Source organism: Arvicanthis niloticus, chromosome 10 (genome assembly GCF_011762505.2).
Source record: "Arvicanthis niloticus isolate mArvNil1 chromosome 10, mArvNil1.pat.X, whole genome shotgun sequence".
NCBI lineage: Eukaryota > Metazoa > Chordata > Mammalia > Rodentia > Muridae > Arvicanthis > Arvicanthis niloticus.
The window spans coordinates 16,761,787-16,774,371 of record NC_047667.1 but is presented as its reverse complement, the minus strand read 5'-3'; the positions used below and the strand labels follow the sequence as shown (position 1 = coordinate 16,774,371).

Sequence of the window (12,585 nt, the reverse complement as noted above, 5' to 3'; positions counted from 1 at the left end):
ATGGCATCAATTTCTTTGGCAAATGGTGGTGTTCTGGGTGTTGGGCTGCATGGGTGCTACACCCCTCACTACTTAACAACATTCCTGTTCTCTGCTGTAGGCATGGCCGGACTCTCCCCTGGACATTTCTCATCTGTTTGGCACACCTCATGACCTGCCACTTAAAGTAAAAATGATGTGCTAGGAAGATGGCTTAGTGGGGAAGAATGCTTGCTCACAAGTGTGAGCACCTGAGTCCAAACTCCCATGTGAAGCCCCAGATGCAACTATGCACAGCACTGGAGGCTGGGGAACAGAGACAGGAGGATACTGGGCTTCCTGGGTGCAAGCTGAGTCCTAGGTTCTGTAAGAGAACTAGTATCAAGGGAGTGAGGTGGATGACAGAACAGGATACACGAGGTCCCATTTCCCTCCACACACAGTTGTGTGTACATTTACATACATGTGAAAATACAACACACATACACACACACACACAACTGGCTGGCAGGTAGTTTGGAAAGGGTGTCTTTGTAACTCAATGACACACATCTTAATCTGTGGTGCTAATAACAGCCTTGAAGGCATAAAGGAACAAACCATGGATGGGAATTCTGACCTGACCAATCCTTGCACTGCTCTGCCCAGCTCCACCCAATGCTTGCTCACAGCCCTACTGAGCCACCTAGTTAGCATGCTCCCTGGTTTCCAGCACTGTGTTTCAGGGCTTTCTGCTTCTAACAAATGCCTCTGAAAGGGCTCTGGGGAGCTGCTAGTGAGTTTGCAAGAACAAGAAACCCTTTACCATGACCCTGCTTTCTGCTTAGAGGAGGGCAGGAGGTCTTCAAATTGGAAAATACAACACTGGTTCCTTTTTTCTCAGTGCAGATGCAGACATTTGATGGATCTTGATGTCCCTTAATCTACTTGGACTGACAGTCCTCCAGCCGCAAAGCCTGCCAGCTCCATTGCCCTGCTCACAGAAGGGGCTGGGAAGGCTGGAAGCAGACCACTGTGGCTCATGTGTCAACAAGTCCTCCAGATGCTGCCTGCTATCAGCTCTGCCTGGGTAGTAAAACCAGAAACAGTGCAAGGGCAAAGAGAAAGCTGTCACAAAGGAAAGCTAGAAGGATGCTAGAAGGAAGTTGGGTAGTTGTGTGTAGTGTGTGTGTGTGTAGTGTATGTGTGTGTAGTGTGTGTGTGTGTATAGTGTGTGTGTGTGTAGTGTGTGTGTGTGTGTAGTGTGTGTGTAGTGTGTGTGTGTGTGTGTAGTGTGTGTGTGTGTGTGTGTGTGTGTGTATGTGTAGGCCAAATGTGGGCCCCAGATGTCCCAGATATCTTTCCAAGTTGCCTTCTGCCTTGTTTCTTGGGGCAGGGTCTTCAGCTGAACCCAGAGCTCACTGATTGGCTAGGATGGCTTGCCAGTGAGTTCCAGGGGCCTTCCAGTCTGTGTCTAACCCTTAGCACTGGTGGTACAGATTCCTGTCACCACACAGGAGTGCTGGGCATCTGAACTCAGGTCTCATGCATGCACTTGGCAAGTGTTCTATCAACTGAGCATCTCCTCAGCCTCGTAAAGTGGAATGTTTTTACAGACTTCCCAGGGTACTAGTGGGTGGGTGACTTAAAGACTCCATCCCTGAAGCTGAGGGCTTTGGCAGAGGTAGGCTGCTGTTTCCTCACAAAGGAGGCCTGTGAGGTCACAGGGCTAGCTTGTGACTATCTCCAGGGAATCTCACAAGGTGAGGTGGCCAAGGTGACACTGGTGGTAGGTGTGAATGGCCATTAAGTGCGGAGATCAGGAGATCAGCCACAAACAAGAACACATGCACGAGTACCTCAAATAAGCAGCCAGCCCTCCTCTAAAGGCAGGGCATAAGAGGCATGTGGGTCTTGTATGAATGGCTACTAGCTACGACATACCTGAGAAAGGAAGGAAGATGTCTACGGAGGGATAGGTTCCCGGTTCCACTTAACCAGGTAGGGGCCTCTAGGGAACCATTTGAAAAGCCTCATTGCTTCCTCCAGGAACTTCTGTTACACACTGATGGCTGCCAGACAGTGTGTTCAAGCATCACGGTCAGATCTGAGTTCCCATGATTGGGCTTCTCTTGGGGGAAGGGTGGACTGCATGGGATGGTGCCTAATAGGAGACTACTTGGCAGAGGGCTGCCCACATGGGTGACAGGCACAGCAGGCAGCTGGAGAGTTGGGAGTCTGGAAGAAATCAAACCACTAACTCAAGAAAGCCGAATAGTGACATAATACAAGTTGGTGGCACACAGGAGCTGGGGGCAGTAGAGGGTGGCCAAGAAGCCCTGATAATCTCACTAGAGAAAACTGACTTTCGTTACCTGGAGAGCCCAGGAGGTAGGGCACTAGGCAGTGTCAGTTCTATTGGGGCAATTGGTTCCTGTTCCTGATCTAGACTTTTCCCCACTTTGTCCCTGAAAGAGCTTGGGTGGGAGTGGGGTTGGCAGGGGGATGATGGGAAAGGATGAGGAGGCTGGGGAAGGTGAGAACTCTTGAGGGAAGCTGGACTTGGCAGCCAAGGAGGGAAGCCTAACTTCAAAGGCTCTTCAGAGTTTCCATGATTACACTAAAGTGGGGACTTTAATTACTGCAATGGGATTGTTCTTGGGATGTGGAGTAATAGAAGGATAAGTGGGTTGTTTTTTTTTTTAACTGTTTAAGGAGAAAGAGTCTGTCCCAAATTGAATCCAAAGAGCAGAGAAGTAACTTAACCATGTGAGGGTTCAGATAGTTGGTTTTTCTCATAGCCTGTGAAATCTCACTCCTTCCACTTAATGTTACAAGGAGCTTTCAGGTGGAAGGGAGATGATCACGGTGCTTCTTGGCTCACGCAGGCCCATTTCATACAAATTTCATACACAGCATACTCGTGGGACTTTGCGGCAGACAGTGTCACTTCAGTGACTGGTGCAGGGAGAGGCACAATCTGCTCCTCCCCCAAGTTTGGGAGTGTCAGCCTTGTTCAGAGGATCATTTGCCTTCCCTGGTAGGCCTTAATCAAGGTCAGAGGATGGGAACAGAGAGGGATGGTGATCCCTAGCAAGATGCTTCTGAGCCTCGGGCACACTCTTTACCAGATAGGTGACAGTCAGAAATGAAAGGAAGGTAGCCAAGCATGTTCACTCAAAGTTCACTCTTTGTAGAAGCCCACGCATGGCTTCCAATAACTACCTTTTCCCTTGGCAGTCGCAAGCTACAAGCGTTGCTTCAGACAAACGGTATGGAGAAAGTTCCTTCTCTGGCTGATATGAAGGGTGGCTCCTCCCTGTGAATTTCAGAGCTGTTTCCAGAAAGAGGCTGGGTATGGCTCTTTAAAGTGCTTGTGGGAGGCAGATGGCCCCATGTAAGTTGGAGCTCCCCCTAAAACTGCCTGGATTAAGCCAGGCAACTTAACCCAGGCTACTTTATTATTATTATTATTATTATTATTATTATTATTATTATTATTATTATTATTTTGGTATGTGTACATGCAAGCCTATACAGATGAGTGTGAAAGGCACAGGACATCCTCAAATGTTCATAAGGCACAGTACACACACACACACACACACACACACACACACACACACACACACACACAGAGTCAGATAACAAAGTCACATTTAGCAGCCTATCTGACATGAAGTGACTATATAGTAATCTAGGAGGTAGGATCCATGGAGATGAGCCTCTGGTATGGTTCTGGGAAACCAGAGAAGGTAAACAATGTCAGCCAGGCCCACTTCCATGAGACTGTATCCATCTTCATCCTTCATTATAAAAAAGAGGTGGCTCAGATGCCGCTGCTACCCTCTATAACTGGAGGCGTACAGTGCACATATAAACTATGCATTGCCATGACACTCTCAGAAGTGTACATAGTTATGAGTCCTTCAAAGGCAGTAGGTGTTGTGTGACACCAAGAATGCTTCCATTCATTGATTTTAATTACATAAAACACAAGCCAGGGGCTAGCGGGATGGCTCAGAAGGTAACGGCACTTGACTTGCAAGCCAGGAGGCCTGAGCTAGCTCCCGAGAAGCCCTGGTGGAAGACTAATGTCTTCTGACTTCCATATTTGTGCCATGGCATAGATCTATCTCCAACCCTTTAACACATCAGGTTCACTTACAAATAACAACAACAAAACCCAAACACAATGACATTCAAACTACTGAAGCCATTGTGGCTACCATGACATGAAGAAACAGCTACACACAGTACGAGGCTGAAACTTTTTACTAAGAATTTATCCCATGAAGGGGCAGATGGCTCAGTGGGTATAAAGAGCATGCCACAGAAGCAGGAGCACCCGAGTTTAGATCCCCAGCACCACATAAAAGCTGGTATTGTGGTGCATGCCTATAATGCCAGCACCAGGGAGGAGCATCTCCACCCTGAGAATCACTGGGCAGGCAGTCTGCCAGAAATCTGATCTTCAAGATTAGTGAGAGACCTGAGCCTGAAAAACCTGGTGCAGAATAGGAAGACACACAGTGTTATCTTCTGGCCTCCACAGGCTCATGCATGTGCGCGTGCATGTGTGTGTGTGTGCGCACGCGCATGCACTCATCCTACCATTCTACTGATGCTTTAGAGGCATTTCTTTCTTTGGAGAGCAATCACTACTGAATATCACCTTTCTGGAGACACCAGGATGGCCAACCAGGCAGGTCACAACTGTCACAGTGGTGCCTGCACAGTAAGAAGGTGGCAGACTCCATGTAAGACGGCACTGAATGTGCCCGGAAACACTCGCTGTTCTAATGATGAAGTGTGGTAGACAGCACTGCTTCAGAAACACCCAGGATGCTTCTGCAGATCTCATGCTTGTCAGGCCTCACTAGCAACTTCACAGACTGAGCAGCTATAGTGACTTTGTGTGAGGCCAAGAGGAGAATCTGTAAACAGGCAGGTGGCCATGTGGCCCTGGCCTATGATCTGGGACTCTGGTTACATTTAACATGGTAAGAAGTTGAGGTCAAAACAAATTCTAGATTAAAAAAAAAATCTAGTTTAGAAGATGTTCTATTTAGTCTCTGTCTGTCTCTCTGTCTCTCTCTCTCTCTCTCTCTCTCTCTCTCTCTCTGTAGATGAAGGTCAGAGGACAACTGGGGAACTCAGTTCTTTTCTTCCACCATGTGGGTCCTTGGTCCCTGGATTTGAAATCAGGTCATCAGACTTGGTGGCAAGCACCTTTACCTGATGAGCCATATTTTTTAAAAACCATTTTTAAAATTTGTTTTAGGGATGGCAAGTATACTGTTACTATCTTCAGACACACCAGAAGAGGGCATCAGATCCCATCACAGATGGTTGTGAGCCACCATGTGGTTGCTGGGAATTGAACTCAGGACCTCTGGAAGAACAGTCTGTGCTCCTAAGGCTGAGTCACCTCTCCAGCCATACATGCTGAGCCATGCTGGTCTACAGTCATCTGTATTTCATCTGGGTTTGGTGACTAATCTGTGGTTCTTGGGCAATCTCCCAAGCCTCATTTCTTTTCTTGTGAAAAGAACAGCTCTCGGGCGAGCCTGTAGCTTAGTTGGTAGAGTGCGTGCCCACAACGCAGAAAGACCTGGGCTCCTTCATGTCTGTATTCCCAGACTTCAATAGGTGGGGAGACAGAAGGATCAGGAGTTCAAGGTCATCTATGAGTACTTAGTGAGCCCAAAGCCAGCCAGAGCTCCACGAGTCTCTGTCTAATAAACAAAAACCAAAACAAACCAAACAAGCTTCTTAAAACTGTTCCATTGGGGCAGGAGAGAGTTCAGAGGTTAAGAGCATGTTATTCTCAGAGAGGGCTTAAGCTTGGTTTTCAGCACCTGCTCTTAACTTTGTGGATCTAACTCCAGGAATCTTCCTTCTAGACTCCATGGGCACCTGTACTCATGTACACACACACACACACACACACACACACACACACACACACACACACACAATAGACCAAAAACAAAACAGACAAAAAACTCTTAGCAGTCCTTCTACGCCCAACAGTTACCTGGCAACAGCTAGGTAGGCCTGATTTGCTATGAAGGGTCTGTTTGGGACCCTCTCTGACCCCCTTCTCCCTCTCTCTTCTTCCCCTCCCCCATCTTTCTCATTATGTTCCTGGCTGGCCTCTCCTCTTCCCTTTCCCTCTCCTTCCCTCTCCCTTCCCCTCTCCTCTCCCCATATCTCCTTCTCTGCCCCTACTCCCTTGTCACCTCCCCTTCCCATGCCTCTAAATAACCTCAATTCTATACTAGACCCATTGTATGACTGGTACTTCAGGGGGAAGGGCCTCAACATGGGCCCAGCCAGGCACCCCTCCCACTTTACCATACCATGTGTTCTATCAAACGTATCCTGGCTCCTTACAACAGCCAGGTCTAAAGATACGTTTTTGAGACCATCGTGGCTCTTAAGAGAAGACCCTGTTTAAAAATACTCCCCAAACAAACAAACATTTTCCATACCTCTCCCCACCTCTCATGGAACTCAGTTCCAAATGAACCAGATCAAACAAAGCCTGCCCTAGCATTTCAGTTGCATTCACAGAAACGTGAGGCATTTTAAAAAGTTTGTGGTTTGAAGAGTCCTAACTCCCTGCCCCCATTTCTTCTTTCTTTCTCGTTCTACACATACACCCTCCAATTCCTGACTTACACCTGGATGTCTGAGCCCAGCATACAACACAGGCCCCAGAACTACAAGGGTGTAAGGCAGACCCATTACTTGCCTAGGGGCCTGCCAACCTGATACTGAATGAAAGATGAGGATCTGACATTCCAAGGTATAGTTGAGATTATTGCAGATAAGAGGGAAGAGACGAGGCTGAACTGGGCCATGAGTGCTGAGAGAGATGGGGGAGATGGAGTGAGGAAGAGAAGAGAGGGCAAGAGAGGACCAGGAGCCAAGAAAGCACATGGGACCTAAGAGGACACATAAGCAAAGTCGCTGGGTTAATTAGGAAAAGAGAAGCTGGGGGAAGGGAGGAAGCTCCTGGGCTGGAGCTATCCAGGCTGATTCTGTAACAAGTACTGGTGGATAGGACAGAGGGAGCCTGGTGACCACAGTCCTCTTTGATGTGTTAAGTGGGCATCTCACTTAGCCATTCTTCCTGCAGTTTTGAGAGATAACAGATATTGAGCCTGTTGACCCAGGGCTCCCCACTAATGCCAGCAGCCTCTGCACTGGCTTGCTTTTACAGTGCTCCACATTTGCTGTGGCAGTCTCTAGCCAGAGCACAGAAGTCCACACCTGTTAAATTTCCTCTCCCAGGCCTCTCTGTGCCACGGGTGCTAATACCCAGGCTTCAGGATGATAGATGTGCAGACTGGTAATAAAGTGCGTAATCTCTCCCCTCAGAATCCCGTGTGTCAGCGTGCTGCTGTTGGAGGCTAGGACCTGACGGGTGACAGACCAAGCCACTTTAAAACACAAGATTCTCCCCCTTCCTGGCTCCGATCAAAATGAGAAGCACCTTCTAAATCGCAGGCACAATCTCTGTTTTGTCGAGGTGTACAGATTGAGATTCTGATTCAAGGGCAGAGGCAGAGGTTTTTTTTTTCCCAGAAGACATCTGACAGCCGGCTTTAAAGGGATGGCTGATTTGTAAGAGAGGAGCTAAAAATATCCTGCCTTTCCTCCCCTCCAAATAAGCCAAGTGCCGTCTGTAATATCTTCACTCTATTCCTGATTTCTTGAAAACATGAAGATAGCAAAATAAAAGTGATGACTGTAATCAGCACTGGAGTATGAAGTGTAGCCAATAATGTATTTAGAAAGCAGGGTGCTGCAAGTGTGAAGCTGAGGGGCCCTCATGTGGAAGCAGAAAGGGCTAGTGTACCGGAGGGACAAGGAGAGCCAGGGCTCACAGTGCTTCTGGGAAACCTCTTCTATGATTTCATGTCCTCCCCTTTCCCACTCTGCCCTGCTTCTCGGCTCTGCTCACCATCAGTAGGACTGACACAGACATAGCCCAGGGAGGAAGAGCAGGCTGGGAAGGGACCTGAAGCCCTTGAGAAGTGGGCTCACCCATCTGAACCTGGAGCCTTCCGTTAACAATTGAGGCTTGTGATCTGAGTCAAATGTATTTTCTGGAAACAAAATGACCTCTATATTGGCTGCCATCATCAGAAGGTCATCCTTCTCCTTTGAGACAGAGTGTCTCACTGGCCTGGAGTCATCTATGGCTAACCTAGTTGACCAGTGAGCCCCAGGGAGCCTCCTGCACTGGCGTTAAAATACATACCATGGTCTGTATTTTTATGTGGGATCTGGGGCTTGAACTTAGGTCCCATGCTTTCCCAGCAAGCACATGAGCTACTTCCCTGTAACCCCTAGTTGGGCAGATTCTTATCAGTAAATTAGTATCTGTATACGAGAACGAATATATATGTACCCACTTTGTTCGTGAATATATATATTCACGAACAGTGCAGCTGTAGCAATCAAACAAATTGAAGGCAAAATGGCAACCTGAAACCTTGAATTTTGGAACCTTGTAAGAAACCGGTGGCATTAATTGCTTTGGGCAAGAGAGAAAGGCAGTGAAGCCACTCCAGGGTCTCCCCTGTTGTGGCCACTGACTATTCCCAATGAAACTGCTCTCTAAATCCCAGCAGACCGTGGGAAAGGGTGAATGAGTCCACCACAAAGATTCCTAAGAGGGGTGTTTGCTCCCTGGTCTTTGACAAAGTTTCTGAGCTGAATGTGGCAGAGTTCCTCCAAGAGAGTATCTCCTACCCACAGAGGGAAGAACAGGGATGCCTCAGATCTTCCATAGGAGCAGTGTGCCCCAGTCCACATTAGGTCTAATTCCAAATGTATTCAGGTCACCTTCATATAGCATTAGCTCAGCTACCAAGCCATTAGACACCATATGTGCATGACTGAGGGCCCCGGGGTCTCCAGAAAAAGAATTAATCACTGGGAACCTATCTGGCTGGTTGGTCTGATAGTTCAGCTGGTACGGCATATGTGGGCACATGGAGTCTGAGGCTGAAGTCTGCTTGGAAAAATTCAAGCGAGAAAAACTCTCCTTTAGGAAAGAGTGGGTCTGGGAAAAGCAGAGGAGGCGGCTCTCTGCAGATGTTCTCCAGGTCTGACTTTCCAGATGGTTCCAAAGTTAGCGTTCGTATGTTAAATTTACTTGTTAATATAGCATCAATAAGAATAATGTAACAGGAGCTGAGGCGATACCTCAGTTGGTAAAGTGCTTGCCTTGCAGGGGTGAGGACCTGAATTTGAGCCTCAGAAACCATGTAAAACAACAAAACAAAACAAAAGGGGGCCCCAGTGTGGTGACGCATGCTCTCTTACAAACTCAGCATTGGGGAAGCAGAGACAAGCAAATTCCTGAGGCTCACTGGCCAGCATGCCTAGCTGAATCTGCAAGGCCCAGGCCAGTGAGAAACCAGCGTAGCAAACTGGATGGTAAATATGCATACATGTAGACGATCATGAACATACATGTCCACATACAGACACACAAGTACACCTACATGCAGATACTCACACACATCCATGCCCCCCACAAGTACACCCACACACACATACACAAGCACACATACACACACCCACATGCTCACACATAAGCATACCCACATACATGTACATACACACATGCACAAGCACACCCACATACATGTACATACACACATGCACAAGCACACCCACATGCACATGCCCATACACATGCACACACACATGCACATACACAAACATGCATATGCACACCCCCCCTCCCGAACACATGGAAAACCAATAGGCTGAGAAGCATTATCCACACTCAAATTAAGGAACTCTATAAAGACGGTCGGTATCACTAACAAGAACAGAAGAACAACTGGGCTTGGGAAATGATTGTCAGTGGCTGCTAACATTAAGATCAAGATACTGGGGCCAGCAAGAGCGCTCAGAATGTACAGGTGCTTGCTGCCAAGCCAGGTGATTGGAGTCTAACCCCTTGACTCACATGGCGGGAGCAGAGAACACAGTTTCCAAAAGTTTTCCTCTAATTAAAATATAACAAATATTAAACATTTCATAAGAGAAAAGCAAGATGCTGGACGCCTTGTGTTTGGAGACATTATCAGCTCATGCCCCTGATTAAGGAGTCTTGCAAAATCAAATCTGCATTTCTTCCAGCCATTGTATCTTATCTACCCATCTCAGAAATGTAGCAGGAGAAGAACCATAAATCCTATCTGGTGTAAACAATTAGGGAAATGCAGTCTGTGAGCAGAGTCAGCTGCTTCAGCAAAGAAATCTCCACGGAAGGCAACCATGCACTTTCTTCTTTAGTTCTGGGATGGACCCCAGGCTTTGGGCATTTGAGGAATTCGCCCACCACTGAGCTCCACCTCCAGCTCTGCATGCTGAGAGCTTTTGGGTTGCTGGCTTGTAGATGACTTGAGTTTGGGTCCTAGCACCGATAACGGGTGGCTCACAATTGCCTATAACTCCAACTCCAGGGGACCTAAAATCCTCCTCTGACATCCACAGGTACCCACATACATGTGGTGCATATTCATGTAGACAGCAACAAAAAGAAAGGAACCCTTATCATTAAGTTCAGTTGTAACAATGGGACTGTGGAATTTTTTTTTTTTTTTAAAAGATCCTTACATCTTAGAGATGCATATCCAAATACCATGTCAAGATCATCTATGGTGGGCTGAGGAGGCTCAGTTAATTGGCTATGCAAGCACAGTACTTCAGTTCAACCTCTAGAACACACATAGCAATGACTTAACAGTGATTCCTTTCCTTTTCTTTCCTTCTGTTCTTTGAGGCGAGGCCCACTGCAGCCTAGCCTAACCTTGAGCTTGCTATGTGGTTGAAGACACCCTTGAACTTCGGATCATCCTGTCCCTCCATCCTGAGTGCTGAGATTACAGGCATGTGCCACAGGTCAGTTCTATGTGCTGTTGGGGACCTAACCCAGGGCTTCATGCGTGCTTGGCAAGCCCTCTACCAGCTGGGCTACATCCTTACAGATTGCTCTTTTAACAACTGCCATTTGATTCTACTATGTCTTCTGTGGCTTATTAAATGAATGGCGATAACTAAGCCAAGGAAGAAGATTGAAACCCTGAAAAAACAGACCCAATTAACATTCGTTACCTTCTTTAAAAGGCAAGTTACAAGAAGATGCCCAGAATGGCGGAGAGGGAGAACTATGGGGGCTGGACGCAGCAAGTGCCTAGAAGGATGGCTATGTTAGGCCAGGCTGGCGCTTGCCTATCTAGTTCCTTAACAGCTTAGACATCTGGATCAGTATTTTAGGATGGTGGTACAGATCTCTATTTATAGGCTCAGCTCTGCCATGAAAACTCTTGTACTTAGGTCATAGGCCACATAAAAACAGGTGACAAGTGTGTGGGCTGGAGTAACTGAACCTGCTTTATTGTTCTGACACGACATTGGATGCTGTTCACAAGTGGCTGCAGTGGGTACTGGCAGGACAGAAAGGAGCCCCAGACAGATGGCGGGAAGAACAGTTCAAGAGAGAATCTCTTGATGAGAGGCAGCACACAGACAGGTGAGTGAAGAGTGCTTGCCGGTTGACATTTCCTCCTGGGGCTTGATTTCTATCAGAGGAAGCTGGTGCTTTGTAAGAAATAGTGCGTTCAATTGTGTGTCATTTAAATAACAAGCATAGAAAAGTCAACACTGAGGTAGATGCACCAATGGGTCTCCATGGGGATTCTTATGCTGATATGACTGCTGGTTGGTTTACTCAACACAGGGATGGAAAAAGCAAAGGGTTGTGGATGCAGATCAATGGTAGGGCACTTGCCTGGCACTATAAGGGAAATGCAGAGAAGATGAAGTCATTACCAGCTAATTAACGAGTCCTTGCACCAGGGGAAAATAGATGCCTATAGTCAGGGGATGCTTTATCTCACTGAAAATGACAACAGTCTCTACAATTAATTTCCTTCTTTTCTTCCTTCCTTTCTGTATTTCTCCTCCTGTTTTTCGTTCTCGTCCCTTACCCACTCCCTCACTACCCCTATCCCTCCCTTCCTTTGCTTTGAGGTAGTGTCTCTTGTGGATGCCAGGCTGGACTTGCACTTACTACGTAGCTGAGGATAACCTTAAGTTTCTGATCCTTCTGCTTTCTACAGTGAGTGCTGAGGTGGGCTCTCAGCATCATACTGCTTTGTGTGGTACTGCAGACCAAGCCCAAAGCTTTGTGCAGTCTAGGTAAGTGCTCTGGAAGAACCACATCCCAGCCCAAGGAAGCTTTCTCCAAGCTGCTACATCGCTACATAAATACTTCCAGAGCAAGGTACATGCAAACTCAGCAGTGCCTGTGCCTGTGTATTTCCCCCATTATTTTACTGGTGTCTTCATTACTCAGAATTAAACAGCACCTCTCTCTTTCTCTTTCATATCTTTCCTCTGTCTGTCTGTCTGTCTGTCTGTCTGTCTGTCTGTCTCTGAAAGCTACAACCTAAGTTTGTACAGAAGTGAATGTTTTTACTTGACTATGCTTTTATCAGCTTGAGTGATGGTTAATATAATTACACAATTACCACTCAGGTATGTGGCACAAACAAATCTGGTAAGAAGCACACCCAATGCTTGACGTAT

At 47.1% G+C, this 12,585-nt stretch overlaps 1 protein-coding gene and 1 long non-coding RNA gene across 11 annotated transcripts in view; one reads left to right on the top strand and one right to left on the bottom strand.

Annotated features, from left to right (window-relative positions):
- Mgat5 (alpha-1,6-mannosylglycoprotein 6-beta-N-acetylglucosaminyltransferase) overlaps positions 1 to 12,585 on the bottom strand; it is a 284,487-nt gene that overhangs the window by 45,416 nt on the left and 226,486 nt on the right. The window lies entirely within an intron of this gene.
- On the top strand, positions 1,770 to 11,527 carry LOC143443786 (uncharacterized). The gene is made up of 3 exons (XR_013113073.1): positions 1,770 to 1,959; positions 10,778 to 10,896; positions 11,427 to 11,527. It is a non-coding gene; the product is annotated as an uncharacterized LOC143443786 (long non-coding RNA).